The following is a 16,924-nucleotide window of genomic DNA, read 5'->3' as shown; positions in this document are numbered from 1 at the left end:
ACTACTCACTTATAAACAGACCCCACAATTTGATTAAAAAAAATAAAAATTATTCATGCCAGCAAATTTTGCAAGTTTTTAATGTGAACATTGTATCATTAAAGTCTATGCTTACTGAATTAGTCTGTATAGCCATGAATCTTCACATCAGAAAGCAAACCTCTAACTTCAGTCTCCCTAAGATGGACTATATTTTGCTAAGAAAGTATACTAATGCTAAACATAAACAACAAGGCTGTGTTGAGTAGGTCTGTGGTGAAAATGGACCCACATCATCCAACCTACTGTCCTATTCTCCTTGTTGATGTGCCATCTACATTCTACGGAGGTGTGGCTGGATATGTTTCCTCAGTTACTTTCCTCATTTCCCATTTAGAAGCCTGTACTTCCCTGCAACATGGAGCATACAGAAATAAAAATTTAACCTACATTCTATAACTGCTATCACAGTTTTAAGAGGGGAGTTCATAGCAATACAGGCCTACCTCAAGAAGCAAGAAAAATTTCAAACAGCCTAACATCTAAAGGAACTAGATAAAGAACAAGCAAAGAATAGAACAGATCAATGAAACTAGGAGCTGGTACTTTGAAAAGAGCAACAAAATGGATAAACCTCTAACCAGACTCATTAAAAAAAAAAAATCCAAATAATACCACAGAAATACAATTATAAGAGAATATTATGAAAAATTATATGCTGACAAATTGGACAACCTAGAATAAAGTCCTAGAAACAACCTACCAAAACTGAAGCGGGAAGAAATAGAAAATTTAAACAGACCAATTACCAGCAAAGAGGTTGAATCAGTAGTAAAAAATAAATAAATAAACAGACCTCCCCACAAACAAAAGTCAGGAGTACATGGCTTCAGAGGTAATTCTACCAAACATTTACAAAAGAATTAATACGTACTTTTATCAAGCTATTCCAGAAAATAGAAGAGAAAGGAAAACTTCCAAATTCATTCTATGAGGTATCACCCTGATACCAAAATCAGATAAAGGCCACCAAAAAAGTGAACTGTAGGCCAGTATCTGATGAACATAGATGCAGAAATTCTCAACAAAATACTAGCAAACAGAATCCAACACTACATTAAAAATCATTTCACCACAGTTGAGTAGGATTTATTCCTGGGATACAAGTGTGGTTTGATAATCAACATGACACATCACATCAATAAGAGAAAGCAAAAAAGCATTTGTATCTATTCATGATAAAAAAATTCTCAGCGAGCAGCCTGGGTGGCCCAGCGGTTTAGCACTGCCTTCAGCCAAGGGTGTGATCCTGGAGACCTGGGATTGAGTCCCACATCAGGCTCCCTGCATGGAGTCTGCTTCTCCCTCTGTGTCTCTGCCTCTCCCTCCCTCCCTCTCTCTCATGAATAAATAAAGTCTTTAAAAAAAATTCTCAGCAAAGTCTAGAGGGAACATACCTCAACATAATAAAAACCATATATGAAGAACCCACAGTGAACATCATACTCAATGGGGAAAAACTGAAAGCTTTCCCCTAAGGCCAGGAACAAGGTAAAGATGTCCACTCTTCATAGTATTGGAAGTCCTAGCCCCAGTGATTAGATGACAATAACAACAAGGATCCAAATTGGTAAAGAAGAAGTAAAACAATTTGCAGATGACATGATACTGGATATAGAAAACCCTAAAGACCACCAAAATGCTAGAATTGGTAAGTGAGTTCAGGATACAAAATCAATGTACAGAAAGCAGCAGAAATTGACATTAAAAGAAAGAGAAGCAAACCAAGAAAGAGACTCTTAACAATTGAGAATAAACTGATGGATATCAGAAGGGAGGTGGGTGAGGGAATGGGGTAAATAGGTGATGGGGATTAAGGAGTACACTTGCGATGAGGGCTTGAGTGATGTATGGATGGAAGTGTTGAGTCACTATATTGTACATCTGAAACTAATATTACACTGTATGTTAACTAAGTGGAACATAAGTTTTTAAAAACCCCTCTTATTTACAATTACACCAAAAATAACAAAATAACTAGGAATAAACTTAACCAAAGAGAGGAAAGACCTGTACTCTATAAAACATTGATGAAAGAAATTGAAGATGACACAAAGAAATGGAAAGACATTGCATGCTCATGGATTGGAAGAACAAATACTGTTAAAATATATACAACCAAAAGTAATCTACAGATTTAATGCAATCCCTATCAAAATACAGCATTTTTTATGGAACTAGAACAAACCTAAAATTTGTGTGGAATCACTAAAGACCCCAAATAGTCAAAGCAATCTTGAAAAAGAAACTTGAAGTATCACAATTTCAGGTTTCAATTTATATTGCAAAGCTGTAGTAATCAAAATGGTATGGTACTGGCATAAAAACACATAGCTCAATGAAACAGAGTAGAAAACCCAGAAATAAACCCATAATTTTAAGGTCAATTAATCTTTGACAAAAGAAGCAAGAATATACAATGGGGAAAAGACAGTCTCTTCAACAAATGGTGTTGGGAAAACTGGACTACTTTCTGACACCATATACAAAAATAAAATGGATTAAGAACCTAAATGTGAGATCTGAAACTACAAATCCTACAAGAGGGCACAGGTAGTAATATTGCTGACATCAGCCATAGCAACATTTTGCTAGATATGTCTCCTTAGGCAAGGGAAACAAGTAAAATAAATAAACCATTGGTACTACATCAAAATAAAAAGATAAACCACAAAGGGAACAATCATCAAACTAAATGGCAACCTACTGAATGGGAGAAGATATTTGCAAATGACACATCCAATAAAGGGTTAGTATCAAAATATATAAAGAACTGAAACAACTCAACACCCAAGAAACAAATAATCCAATTAAACAATGGGCAGAAGATATGAACAGACATTTCTCCAAAGAAGACATACAGATGACCAAGAGATACATGAAAAGATGCACAACATCACTTATCAGGGAAATGCAATCAAAACTATAATGAGATGCCTCACAGTTGTCAGAATGGCTAAAATAAAAAACAAGTGTTGGTGAGGATGTGGAGAAAAACGCTCATGAACTGTTGGTGCAAATGAAAACTGGTGCAGTCACTGTGGAAAACAGTATGGGGGTTCCTCAAAAACTTAAAAATAGAACTATATGATCCAGTAATCACACTACTAGGTATTTACCTCCAAAATATAAAAACTCTAATTCAAAGTGATATATGTACCCCAACTTATTGCAGCATTATTTACAATAGCCAAATTATGGAAGCAGCCCAAATGTCCATCAATAGATAAACAAGAGGTGGTAAACATACACAATGGAATATTATTCAGCTATTAAAAAAGAATGAAATCTTGCCATTTGCAACAACATGGATGGATCAAGAGAATATAACACTGAGCGAAATAGGTCAGAGAAAGACAAATACCATGTGATTTTACCCATATGTGGAACTTAACAAATGAGCAAAAGGGAAAAAGCCAAGAAATAGACTTTTGACTAGAGAAAACAAACTGATGGTTACCAGAAGGGAGGTGGGGGGGGGTTAAATAGGTGATGGGGATTAAGGAATGCACTTATGAGCAGTGAATAATGTATAGAATAGTTGGATCATTATATTGTACACCTGAAACTAATATAACACTGTATGTTAACTATATGGCATTAACATAAATATAACTGCTTCTGTCCGTGAGCCCCTCTTGTGGGTTTAGTACTGTACTGGGTTCAGTACAGAATCACTAAGCCATTTGAAAACACTTGACTTCTGTCTCAGTGGTAACATTAACCAATAAGTGGTAACCTTCAGCCAGGGTTCTGTGGAAAGAAGGACTGCATGTTTCCCATTAATGATGACATTGCAAATGAAAGTTCTATTTCAGTTAACTGAAACCCCCTATTTCCGTGCAGGACTGTAAACAGGCACTTAAACTAGCCTTTGGACTTTTGCACAAGAACAGCTCATTTGTAGGTCAAGTGCTGGGGTCCGTATTTTATTCAATGTAATTCCTAAGACATTTTATGTATGTACTTCTCTATAAAAAGAATTACTGTTAATAATTATCCTGAATTATTTGAGGTAGCATCTATTGTTTTGACATGTAGAAATATAGATTCATACATTTAATGTAAAATCAATACAAAGTGAGCACTGATGTATGTCTCTTAGTTGAAATTTTACAGTTTGGGTTTAGTTTTTTAATTTACTTTGAGGGGAGGAGTATTTCTTTAAACTGCCTGTCAGATTGTTCTTGAAAAGCAATATGAGGAATTTTTTTTAAGTAGGCTCCATGTCCAGCGTGGAACCCAGCACTGGGCTTGAATTCATGATCCTGAGATCAAGACCTGAGCTGAGATCAAGTGTCGGACACTTAACTGAGCCACCCAGGCCCCCTGAGAAGTGAAATTAAGCATATTAAGAAAGTATTAAAATCATATTTCAAAAGAATGTAGACTGCTTTGAGATTTTGGTTGCTAGGTAAAGTGAGAAACAATGAATCATGTAACAAGTCAAACTTTAAGAAATACAGCTTACAGAATTATACCTCTTCATCCAGAATGGTTTGACTACCAGGTTCCTGTGAAAATTCCTTGTCCATAAAGGTCGTATTCTTTGTAAAGGACATATGCTTTGAGACGGTTTGGTAATGGAAGGAAGGACATGAAGACTGGGCAGCGCAGACGTAAGCGCCCCATACACCGCCGGATCTTCAGGCGACACAGATGTCTGAGGGGTCGAGGGTTTGCTGAAATGAGAGAAACACGCGTTACCCGAAGGAAAAAGAGTTGCTTCATTTTTTTAGTGATCTTAGGGTTTGGTCAGCAAATGTGTGTTAAACCAAAATTTTCATTTGCAGTGTCTAAATGGAAAAAGTTCACAGGGAACCACAGCCTTTCCCTTCTCCTTGCAGCCCTTCTATTGACGTGATTACAGAACCTGGCCAATTTAAGAACCCAAAGGCCGGCATCAGTGTTGGGTCTGAAGTCCTTAAATCTACATGTATTCACCACCCCCTCTGGGTCAGCCTGGGAACTAAAGACCACCACCTTGTGGGGAAACTAGAAAGAAATTCTTGACTTCTGTGCCACTGTGAAAGAATGTGGTTTGAAGCGTCATTCAGTATTATCTGCAGGTTTCAATCTTCATTTCTCATCCGTGTTTTCATTACCATTTCATAGCTGCTAATCACTATTTCTACAGTGTTCCATACGATTAGGAGAAAGCTATCACCTACCATATAATATGTGATTACCTGACAGAGTTCATCTATGGGGAATGGTGGTAAGTACAAATTAAGTTATAAATAGTAACTGTTTTTAGATAGGAATAGATAGTATTTTCCTTGCTTTCTTTAGGTAAAGCTTTTTTTAAAAAAATATTTATTTACTCATGAGAGGCACAGAGAGAGAGGCAGAGACACAGGCAGAGGGAGAAGCAGGCTCCATACAGGGAGCCTGACATGGGACTGGATCCCTGGACCTCGGGATCATGACCTGAACCAAAGGCAGACACACAACTGCTGAGCACCCAGGCATTCTGTAGGTAAGGCTTTTAGCCAGAAAAGAATGTTTTTTACAAAGCAGGGACGCCCCATGAAGAGGGACGCCTGAGTGGCTCAGTGGTTGAGCGTCTGCCTTCGGCTCAGGGCGTGATGCTGGGGTCCCAAGATCGAGTCCTGCATCGGGTTCCCTGCGAGGAGCCTGCTTCTCCCTCTGCCTGTGTCTCTGCCTGTGTCTCTCATGAATAAATAAATAAAATCTTTAAAAAAAAAAAAAAGGCAAAGCAAATAAGAATGTAAAAACCCAATAGAATTTTTTTGGTAAGAATCTTCTAAAAGAAAGAAAGATACTCACTCAAGATAAAATGGATTTCTGACCAGAGCCCCTGTTTTTGGAGCACAGCTTTCAACTTTGAACAGATTTGAACTTGATCAACGTAATCAAGCATCACTCGAACAACCTTCCCAGAGAGATGTTGCAGCCACGACAATGTTATTACTTCACAGAACTGGGGGAGAAAATTGGAACTATGAAAGTAAATGAAAAACTTAAGTATGTGGTTTAGAACACTAAACTCACAGTCAAGAACCAAGGCCTCAAGTCCCTCATTTATAAATTAAGGCATTGAACAAGGAAATTTTTGTTGTTTTTTGGAAACTTTTTTTAAGATTACTTTATTCTAGGGTGGGGAGGGGCGGAGGAAGAGAGAATCATCAAGCAGACTCCCCACTGAGCATGGAGCCTGCCGTGGGGGCTTGATCCTAGGACCCTGAGATCATGACCTGAGCTGAAATCAAGAGTTGGCTGCTTAACTGACTGAGTTACCCAGGCGCCCCAAGGACATTAGTCCTTAGGTCTCACATTTGAAGATTTACTATTGTATCTTCAGAACTATGTAAGATGTAAACAAGGTGTGAAAGAAATAGTTACCTAATACCTGTTGTCTCCTTTGGTTGGCCACAGGGCTTCTTGGAATAAAGATTACCTTTCCAGCTTCTTTGCCCCTAGACACAGCCACCTAAGTTCTAGCTAGTGAAATGTGAGTGGAAGTGTGAGCAATGCCCAGAATGCACTTAGAGCAAGGTATATGCTGCTGCTTCCTGCCTGTCTCCTTGCTGGCTGGGTTGTGGACACAAGTTTCTTTTTTTTTTTTTTAATAAATTAATTTTTTATTGGTGTTCAATTTACTAACATACAGAATAACACCCAGTGCTCATTCCGTCAAGTGTGGACACAAGTTTCTCCTGTGATCATGGAGCTCTCCAGTTAGAAGGCTGTTTACCTCTGGCCTTTATTTATATGAGAGAGGAATGAGCCATCTTATTATTTTTAAAAAAACATTTATTTGAGAGCATGAGTGAGAGAGCACAAGCAGGGGGAGCAGCAGGAGGAGAGGGAGAAGCAGATTCCCTGCTGAGCAGGGAGCCCGAGCAGGGCTGGATCCCAGGACCCCAGGACCATGACCTGAGCTGAAGGCAGACACTTAACCAACTGAGCCACCCAGGCACCCTGAGCCATCTTATTAAAACCACTCATTTTGGGTTTTCTGTCATTCATCACCTATGCCTCATGCCTGAAGGAAAGAATAGTTTCTGTCTGTAGGTAATTTATACACCTCTAGCAAGGTGCCCATGAAAGAAGTTAAATAGTATAAAATAAAAAGTCAGGAAATAGTACAAGATGATCTATACCTAAATGCCATCTCCCACATTAATCATAACCTAAAAATAGTATGCAATATTAAAACAAGATGTTGTCTTTCACTTTTCATAATTGATTTGAAATGCTTTCTCCATTTCTTTTTTTTTTTTTTTGTTCTGATTTCACTATGGACTCAGGTATTCTAATATATCTACTCTGCTAAGCACACATCTCTAAGCTAAGGGGAGTGGTGCATACGAGTTTACACTGATGTCTTTGTGGAGGAGACACATCATCAGAAAGTGTTCTACAGATCATTTTGGCAAGTGGTAAGTGCAGCAGCAGCAGATTAGGGAGGACACCCACCTTAGATAAGGTGGACAGGAAAGGAGGGGCCTCTGAGGGGGTAACACTTGAAACCTGAAGGATGCCAGCTTTTTGAGAAATCAGGGGTACGCTCTGGTTTGGGGAAGTAGACGTGACCAGGTAGGGGGGGAATGGGAGGCTGGTATGATGAAAGCCAACAGGAAAATGTCTCAAGAAGGAGGTGGTCAACTATTTATGGTGATTCCCTTTTCAACAAAAAGGTGACCAAAGAGGGGCACCTGGGTGGCTTGGTTGGGTGTCTTCCTTTGGCTGAGGTCATGATCTCAAGGTCCTGTGATCAAGTCCTGTGTTGTCCGACTCTCCACTTAGTAGGGAGTCTGCTGCTCTCTCTGCCCTTCCCCCTGCTCGTGCTCTTCTTTCTCTCTTTCCCAAATAAATCTTTTTATTTTTTTATTTTTTTTTTTAAATTTTGATTTATTTATGATAGTCAGAGACCGAGAGAGAGGCAGAGACACAGGCAGAGGGAGAAGCAGGCTCCATGCACCGGGAGCCCGACGTGGGATTCGATCCCGGGTCTCCAGGATTGCGCCCCGGGCCAAAGGCAGGCGCCAAACCGCTGCGCCACCCAGGGATCCCCTCAAATAAATCTTTTTAAAAAAAGAAGAAGAAGATGGCCAAAGAAACCTATTTAATCAAATTTTAGAGCTAAAAGAGATAGCCAAGAACCGAGGGGGTACGGGTATCAGGACCCCAGAAACGTTTTAGCTGGGTAACTCCCCCCTTCAAAGAAAAAGCATAGCTAGTTAATAAGATGGCACTGGTTCTTTGAAACTTTACTCAGATGCCACTTCATTTGGTGAAACTCCTTAGGTAAAGTCAAATCACTTTTCCCTCTGAACAGTTTCTGTACCTTTACGTCTACTACTGTGTCTACTTCACATGTATTTATCCTGTTAAAGTCTTTTTAGCTGTGAGCTGCTGGAGAGAATGGATAGACCCTGACCTACTGCTGTAGTTCAGGGCCACCAATAGCGACTGTGCACGTGGATACGGACAGTACTGTGCACTTACCATAGTATCTTTGATGACTGTAGATGTCCAGCCTTCAAAGGTATAGCAAGGATGAACTTTGTCTCCGTGAGGACAATCAAAGCATCGCTCTGTGTCATACCCATAATTCAGTAGCATCCTGAGCATGACTTCATCTTTCAGCGTGTACTGCAGTGCTGACGGGAAATGTAAAGGGTTGACTCTGCAGAAATAATTGACGTTGGCTCCGTGCCGTAGCAGCAGACTCACCAGCTCATAGTTGCCCATCCTCAGGGCTATCTGGAGGCAGTTAACAGGGTCTTGGTTAGGCAGAGCTCCAGCACTTAGAAGCAGCTTCACTGAAGGGAGGTCACCGTTTGACACTGCAAAATACAACGCTGACTTCCTGTGGTCATCATAGTGTTTGCGGATTCTCTGGTCTAGCATGAAGTTCACATCGAATCCCGCCTGGATGAGGAGCTCCAGGCATTCAGGATGCGCTCCTGCCGCCGCACAGTGCACAGGACTGATCCCGCTCTGCTTAATGGCGGCAAGATCCGTGACTGGAACCAAAAGCTTTAGGGCTCTGAGAAAGAATTTCAAAGTGCGTTAAAAAAAAACAAAACAAAACAAAAACCAACTGTCTTGGTTAAGATGCAGCAGTAACCTGTTTACAATGGTTTTATACTAATACCAGATGGTATTAGTATCGGGTGACATTTAGAACTCCCAGCGGAAAAGTGCTTAATTCCTGCATCCAAAAGCTCAGATACTTAGTAAAGTTGAATGAAACTACCGTTTAGATATAAAACTCAGAATTTGTCTAAGCAGGGAGACCTGAGGGTCCCCGTATTGCCTAAAAACCTGATAATAAAGTACTTTTATATCTCGCTCCTGGCTACAGAGGATGCCTGGCTTCACTGACTGGTTGAGTTTCTTATCTCAGAAGGGGTGCTGGAATTATAGGATCAGAGATGAAGAATATAAAGTTCCCAGAAGCTGCTCTGAAACCCTCCCCCTACTGTAGCTATTACTATTTCTCAATAATGTAAATGAACTTACAACAGGTGGCCTCTGTCAGCTGCCACATGAATGGGCAGGTGGCCTGAATTCTTAGGGACGTTGGCATCAGCTCCATGCTCTAGCAAAAGGGCCACAGAGTCTGGATTTCCTCCACTAGCGGCTTCAAGTAAGATGGACGAGGAGTCAGAGGCCTGAGCAAGAGCATTAGCTCCTAAAAGGAGAAAAAGGTCTTGTTTTGCAGAAGAGTCTTTTCCACTGTCTTAAGCATTCTCAATATATCAGCATTACCAAAAAGCAATTATTAAGGAGCCATTTTAGCAAAGCACTAAAAGAAATAAAAAATGTACCTCCTGCTTTCAGCTAGTTTATAATGCAGTTGGGCAAGGAAGAAATGATGCAAGCAGTCTCTAAATTTTAATGAGGAGACTGACAGAGTACTTCTATAAGTTATTTGTTTGGGACTTGAAAATCCCAGGAGAAGTGAGGTTACAAAAGGTGATTTTATTTCCAGACCAGCCTATGAAAGCCCACCTACCCCATACTTCTATGTAGGATGGTACCCACCCATCCTGTTGGACCATGCCATCTGGTGTTATGGCATTTGTTCTGGTGTAACATGTTCTTAGGGGGCTGTTTGTAGTAAGCTACAATGTAGTTGTTTGTAGCTGAAGTTCGGGACTTACAGTTAACAGGATAAATTATAGTGCCCAGTAGGCTGAGTGTCATGTGATGGTGTGGATGGTAAGAGGACAGGTGTAGGCAAAATGTCCTCTAAAAGATCTCAGTTCTGACTCTGGGAAAGAAAGGGTTGCAGAAGTGGAGGCAGGTAGGGGGAAGGGTGACTAGGTGATGGGCACTAAGGAGGGCACTTGATGGCATAAGCCCTGGGTGTTACACTGTATGTTGGCAAATTGAATTTAAATTTTAAAAAGGAGAAAAAGATTATAGACATTTAAAAAAAGAAAAGAGAAAAGATCTCAGTTTTGGATTCGGAGGGGAGCTGGATGGTGAAGGAAGGAGAAATGAATTTTGGGTCAATTGGAGAAGGCCTCTCAGTAAAATGGGTTTTGAAAAAACATTCTGGGCACATTCACAGCTCATATCAAACAGATGTAGTAGCTTTAAATTAGTAGAGACTCCACAGTCATCAGAATATAGTGGCTGCCCAAGAACTCCATTCCTAGAATACATGAAGAAAAGTCTAATCAGTCTCCATGGAAAGAGTGCTCACTATGTACAGGTTCCTCTGTATGCATAATTTCTAAACTTCACATCAACCCTAACAATTAGATGCTAGTATCTTCATTTTAAAGATGAAAAAACTGAGGCTCATTGAGGTTAGAGTAACTTTCCCCAGAGATACACAGCTGGTAAGCAAGGTAGTCAGGATTCACATACAGGTAGTCCAGATCCAGGGCCCATTTCTATGATGCCATGTTATCACTCTGGTAATGCAGGGTGGTAAAGTAGTATGACTTGGAATGAGACAGACATGGGTTCAAATCTTGGCTCTGTCATTTACTACCTATGTCACTTTGTATAAATTACTTCATAAGGGAGTTACCCCAGGGAAATACCTTATTGAGGTCAACTGATGCTGGTTTCTTGAAAGAGTTAAGAATTGAAAATCTGGTGCCTCTCCTCTTTATATTTTAATCAATGATCTACATAAAAGGTGACTCTTTGTGTAGATTAAAGATCCAGTGTTTTTGTTATTCTAGCTAATGACTCTAGACATTGCTGATATTGCTCATTTAAAACACCTTACTTAAAATGTCTTATGGCTATTGCTTGGGAACTACAAAGTCCCCCTCACCACCCCATATGATGGGAAAGTTTCAGGTAAGTCTAGAAAGCAGAAAGTTATTCTTAAAAATAGGAGTCCCTATATTCTAGAATATTGGAGATCAGGACCATGTATTATTGAAAAAGAAATAAGGCTTCTGTACATAAACAGGAAGGAGAATAAAGAAGGTAAATCTAATATTGGGACTTTATTAAATCTTGGTAAGGATTTGCTTCTTTGACAAAAAGCTCTAGCTACTACATTACTTCATCAGTTGGGGGGGGGGGGGTCTTGGCCTCAAAGACAATAAATGCCAAAGTTCTCTTAGCCAGGGTCTCTGCCAGTTAAACCAGGATCTTGAATTGGTGGGGGGGAGGGGGTTAAAGGGAAGTCCTGCAATTGGTACCACCCCTAACCCTCTATCCTTAGATGTAAAATGAAGATAGTGCCTACTTCACAGGGTTTTAGAAGATCACATGAAGCAGCACAGTTAGCTTAATGTCTGGTGCTTAGAAAATACTCAATAAATATAAGTTGCCTTCCCCTTTTCTCAGTTGTGGTTATTACTGGAGAGAGAACTGGGACCCAGAGAGAAGCGACCAGGAACAATTCCTAACTACTGAAGCATCTGGTAACATACTGGACTGCCCTGTGACTTAGCTCAGCAGAGACAACATGTAGGGGGTGATATTGGGCCTTTTGTTCTGTGAATCTAGAAAAGGAAAACACACAACAAACAAAAAAACCCAACCGTCCTCAGCATGATTAGGGAATATTATGTAAAAGAGTAACCTGCACCCTACTAATTTTAGGGAAATTACTTCACACTGAAGGAGAAATATTCAGTCTCTACTCTAGGCTTTTTAGTAGCCAATGTTCACACAGGCTTTCATCAAATATCTGTGTTAGGCTTAAATAAAATGTTAACTTCTATTATTTTGAAGCTCTCCATGAATAGGAGGACGCTTGCATCATGTTACCCCTTGGGAGTGTGCTGACCGTATAGAAAATCTTGCCTTTCTGCAGTAACATCTCCATGATTTCAGTGTGTCCACTCTGGGCAGCAAGAGCAAGAGGAGTGAATCCATAGGAGCTCTGTGGGTCAGGGTATGCCCCAGAAACCAATATCAGCTTCACTATGTCCTGCCTGCCCAGTCTGGCTGCTTCATGGAGAGCTGTCCTCTCGTTGGTACACCGCAGATTGACATCTGCCCCATAGCCAATTAGCAAGGCAGCCATCTCATAGGAGTCACGGAGAACAGCTGGAAATTAGAAGTAAAATAGGCATAATGTTCACCAGGAAATTATGGCCAGGGTATCTTATTAGTCAGTGTCCCTCAGGCTTTTCAAGGAGCTCCTCCTACCTACTCCCATGTGCCAGCATTTTGTGCTTAGGGAACAGACTGTAAAATGAAGCTTATATCCAATAATATTAATAGTGTTTTATATCAATAGCCTACTTGCTTTTTTTGTAAGCCATGAACAGTTGTCATCTATTGGCTGCTAAGGTGGCTGAAAAACATAAACATGAAATTTTCATTTATCATTTTTATGTTCCTTCCCTCAAGAAAATGGGAACTTAAGTACCCAATACAGCCCTAGAAATGCTTATTAAGTACATTAAACAAAGAGAAACAAAACCAGCAATAATCAGGAAATTATTTTTTTTTTGAGAGAGAGAGAGAGACTGCACGTGTGCGTGAGCAGAGGGGCAGAGGGAGATAGAGAATCCCAAGCAGGCTCCATGCTCAGCACGGAGCCCAATTTGGGACTGTCTCAGGACCCTGAGATCACAACTTGAGCCGAAATCAAGAGTCACACACTTACCCAATTGAGCCACCCAGGCGCCCTAGGAAATTATTTTTAACCTCATATTTTGTTAAAATTTTCTAATTGGCTCTTCTGCATTTGTGCTGTTATCATTCACATATGGATGACAATCTGCAAGTCCTTCAAGATTCTAAAACAACTTAATGGATCCATCTTCCAGGGTGCCTGGGTGACACAACAGTGACCAACTCTTGGTTTTGGCTCAGGTCATGATGTCAGGGTCCTGGGATCAAGCCCCATGTCTAGCTCCATGCTCAGCTTAGAGTCTGCTTGAGCTTCTCACTCCCTCCCCCTCTCTGCCCTATCGCTTATGCCTGTGCTCTTTCTCTCTCAAATAAATAAATCTTTAAAAAATATATGTTCCTATCCATCTCCCTATCCATTTGTTAATTATTGGCACCCACTGTGTGTGAGGAAACTTGCTAGGTGACACATGTTGAATCAGTGTGAATTCTGTTCATAACCATTTTATACTGTGCCATGGAAAGTGCTCTAGAACTGGAAATACAGAGTGCCAAGGGTATCGGGTCTTAACTCATTGAGCTGGCATTAGTGTGCACTTTGATTCTGGGAACTCATATCCTTTGTTTTAGGAAATCATTTTCTTGGCTTATTCATTGATGGTATACCATCTCCATCTTGTCTATTCTCTTTCTACTATTTCTGAGATTCACATGTTGCTCTCTTTTAGATAGTCTGAGCTTTTTTCTTTTTCTTTCCTATTTCCCATTTCTTATCTTTTTCTGGATGCTTTCATCTCCCAGCATTTGATTTGAGTTTTATAATTCCACTACCATTTTTAATTTTCAAGAGCATTTTTTGGTTCAATATTTTTGTAATGTCCTGTTATTTCATTACTTCTCACTAAATTCTCTAACATTATCATAATTTCCCCCTACATTGTATTTTCCCTAAATAGTCTGTCTCCTTCAAGTTGCTTATCTCTGCTGAAGTCTTTTCTTAGATAGTCATTCTTGTCAGTCTGCTCATGATTAAGAGTTGGGGACTAGAGCTAATTGGGGATCCTGAACATTGGGAGTAGCTCCTGGACTGTGTTCCTAATTGAGTGTTGATATGCCTGGGCCATTTGTTGGGAAGCCCCCAACTTCACTTTCATTATATCAAATTCCCCAGAGAAGCCTCCTCTTGGAAGGTAGAGTTCTGGATGCCAGCTTTCTAGAATCCTGGTGGAAGAGGAGGGCTGGGAGGTCTCACCTGTGTTTGCTTAATTTCTCCAGTGTTTTCCATCCAGTACTCCCACCATTGCTGAATATCCCCCCAGTCTAGAGAGCCTCTGTTTAAACCGCCCAGAAAATGAACCTCCAGAATTCAGGTGGCATGAGAGAGGGGTCTCTCTTTGCAGGGCAGATTGGGAGAAGGGATCTGCAGCTATGAGGACTTGTTCCTTAATAGTGTTCCAGCAATTTTCCTATGTTAGCTCCGTGTCCTTCACCGGTGCTCCACAAGGTAACTATTACCCACAACTTCCATGCCATGTAACTGTGTTGCTTTCTCCGCTAGCAAGTTAAGATTTGGCTTTCTTGTCACTGACTACTCATCCACCTGCTCTCCAGTTTTTAAAAAACTATGTTGCTATTGTCTCCTCTCCCGTTCTTCTCATTGTTTTGTATCTTACTTCTTCTCTTTTTTTAAAAAAAGATTTTATTTATTGATTTGAGAGAGAGAACAGCAGGGAGAGCAACAGGCAAGATGGAGAGGGAGAACCAGGCTCCCCACTGAGCAAGGAGTCCAATGTAGGGCTCAATCCCAGGATCCTGGGATCATGACCTAAGCCGTAGGCAGATGCTTAACCAACTGAGTCACCTAGGCACCCCTGTATCTTACCTCTTCTAAACAATGTAAGTATAATTTTAGTGAAGACTCAGGAGGGAGCAAAATCGCTCATTTATATTCAACCTGCCATCAGTTGCCTCCTTCTACTCTGTTCACCCCTTATACCCAAATTAACTCGTTAAGGAACCATGCAAAATGATCACCTAATTGGCAGAGATTCTACACCAGGCCATCCCACAGGGCAGTCTATAGAAAACCTCTTGGGGGTCAGGTACCCACATCTGGTCAGGTGGAACCAGGATGGCAGCACGGCAACTATGCACAAAAAGCTGCCTTTCCATTTGCAACGACATGGATGGAGCTAGAGAGTACTATGCTGAGTAAAATCAGGTAAAGATAAATACCGTATGATTTCACTTACACGTGGAATTTAAGAAATAAAACAAATGAGCAAGGGGCAGGGTGGGGGGCACGGAAGAGAGACAAAGGTAAACCAAGAAACAGATTCTTAACTACGCAGAACACACGGATGGTTGCCAGAGAGGAGGGCCGGGATGAGATAGGGGAAGGGGATTAAGGAGTGTGCTTGTCGTGATGAGCACCAGGTGTTGTATGGAAGTGCTGACTCGTGATATTGTACATATGAAACTAATATTACACTGTATTTATTTTTTTTAAATTTTTTTAAAAATTTATTTATGATAGTCACAGAGAGAGAGAGGCAGAGACACAGGCAGAGGGAGAAGCAGGCTCCATGCACCGGGAGCCCGATGTGGGATTCGATCCCGGGTCTCCAGGATCGCGCCCTGGGCCAAAGGCAGGCGCCAAACCGCTGCGCCACCCAGGGATCCCTATTACACTGTATTTAAACTGGAGTTAAAATTTTAAAAAGTTCCCTTTGAAACCTGTGGGCATAGGGGACACTCGGAATCACAGACTGTTTTCCAGAGACAAGGTATTAGTTTACCTGTAAGAAGAAGAGAATTGCCTTCAGAATTCTTGGCATTTGGATTGCAGCCATTGAGAAGAAGAAAACTGGCATTTTCTAAGAGGCAAGTGCTGACAGCCAAAAAAAGTGGTGTTTCACCATTGTGGGTGGTTTGCTCCCACACACTGGGTTTTGAAGCTGAAATAAATCCATTAGAGCACACAGGTTAAGATACAGAAATAAGTTTTAAATTTATTTCTCAGAAGCATCAGGAAGAGTTATAAAGGGCGCTTACCTTTCAGGGTTATTTCCAAAATGTTCTTGTTTAATTGCACCGCAGCCTTATGCAGAGGAAGCCAGCCCATCCCATCTGCTTCATCAAAAGCAGAATGGTACTTGGTCAAGTGTGACAATGCATCTTCCTTACCTATTAACAAGTCAAATGGGAACAGATTCACATTTGGCACACACAGGAGGCAGCCCAAGCTGTTTCTGAATTCCACCGTCAGGAGAGGACAGAGTTCTACCGCCACGCTTCATGAGAGACACATGAAAATGGCATAGGCATAGGATGAAGCAGCAGTAAGGCCTTTTGCCTAGCGTTCCTCTGTTAGCACCCCCTGCCCCCCACCAGGCCTGCGGCTGCCTCCTCATATTGTCATGTACAGACCAACAGCTCACAGCTCAGCATCCCCCCCTCCCCGCCCCCGCCCAGGAACTCAACAGGGCTTTGCTAAATTGTGCCACGGTATTTTCTTATGGGCTCTAGAGAATCATAGGTGGATCTGGGTTGCATAATGTTGAGCATTTGGGAGAACCTGCTTCTAGGCTTCCTGAATTTAGCAGGGATAGAATAGGAAGAGTACTTAACTGTCTCTATTGTTTCAATTATCTTCTTGTACTCAGCTCTCAAAAAGTGATGGAAGCTGCATAGAGAAAACAAATATATTTATGTAAGCCCCAAACTGAGGGAAAAACAAAGTCACTTAATAAAAAAACAAAGGGTAAGGGCAATGGTAGTTAGCTGAGGATGAACTGAGGCAGTTACTGAGGCTTCACGGAAATACTTCCAAAATACGGTGTGACCCTAA

This window comes from Nyctereutes procyonoides, unplaced genomic scaffold, assembly GCF_905146905.1.
Source record: "Nyctereutes procyonoides isolate TBG_1078 unplaced genomic scaffold, NYPRO_anot_genome, whole genome shotgun sequence".
Lineage (NCBI taxonomy): Eukaryota > Metazoa > Chordata > Mammalia > Carnivora > Canidae > Nyctereutes > Nyctereutes procyonoides.
This window is presented reverse-complemented; position numbering follows the sequence as displayed.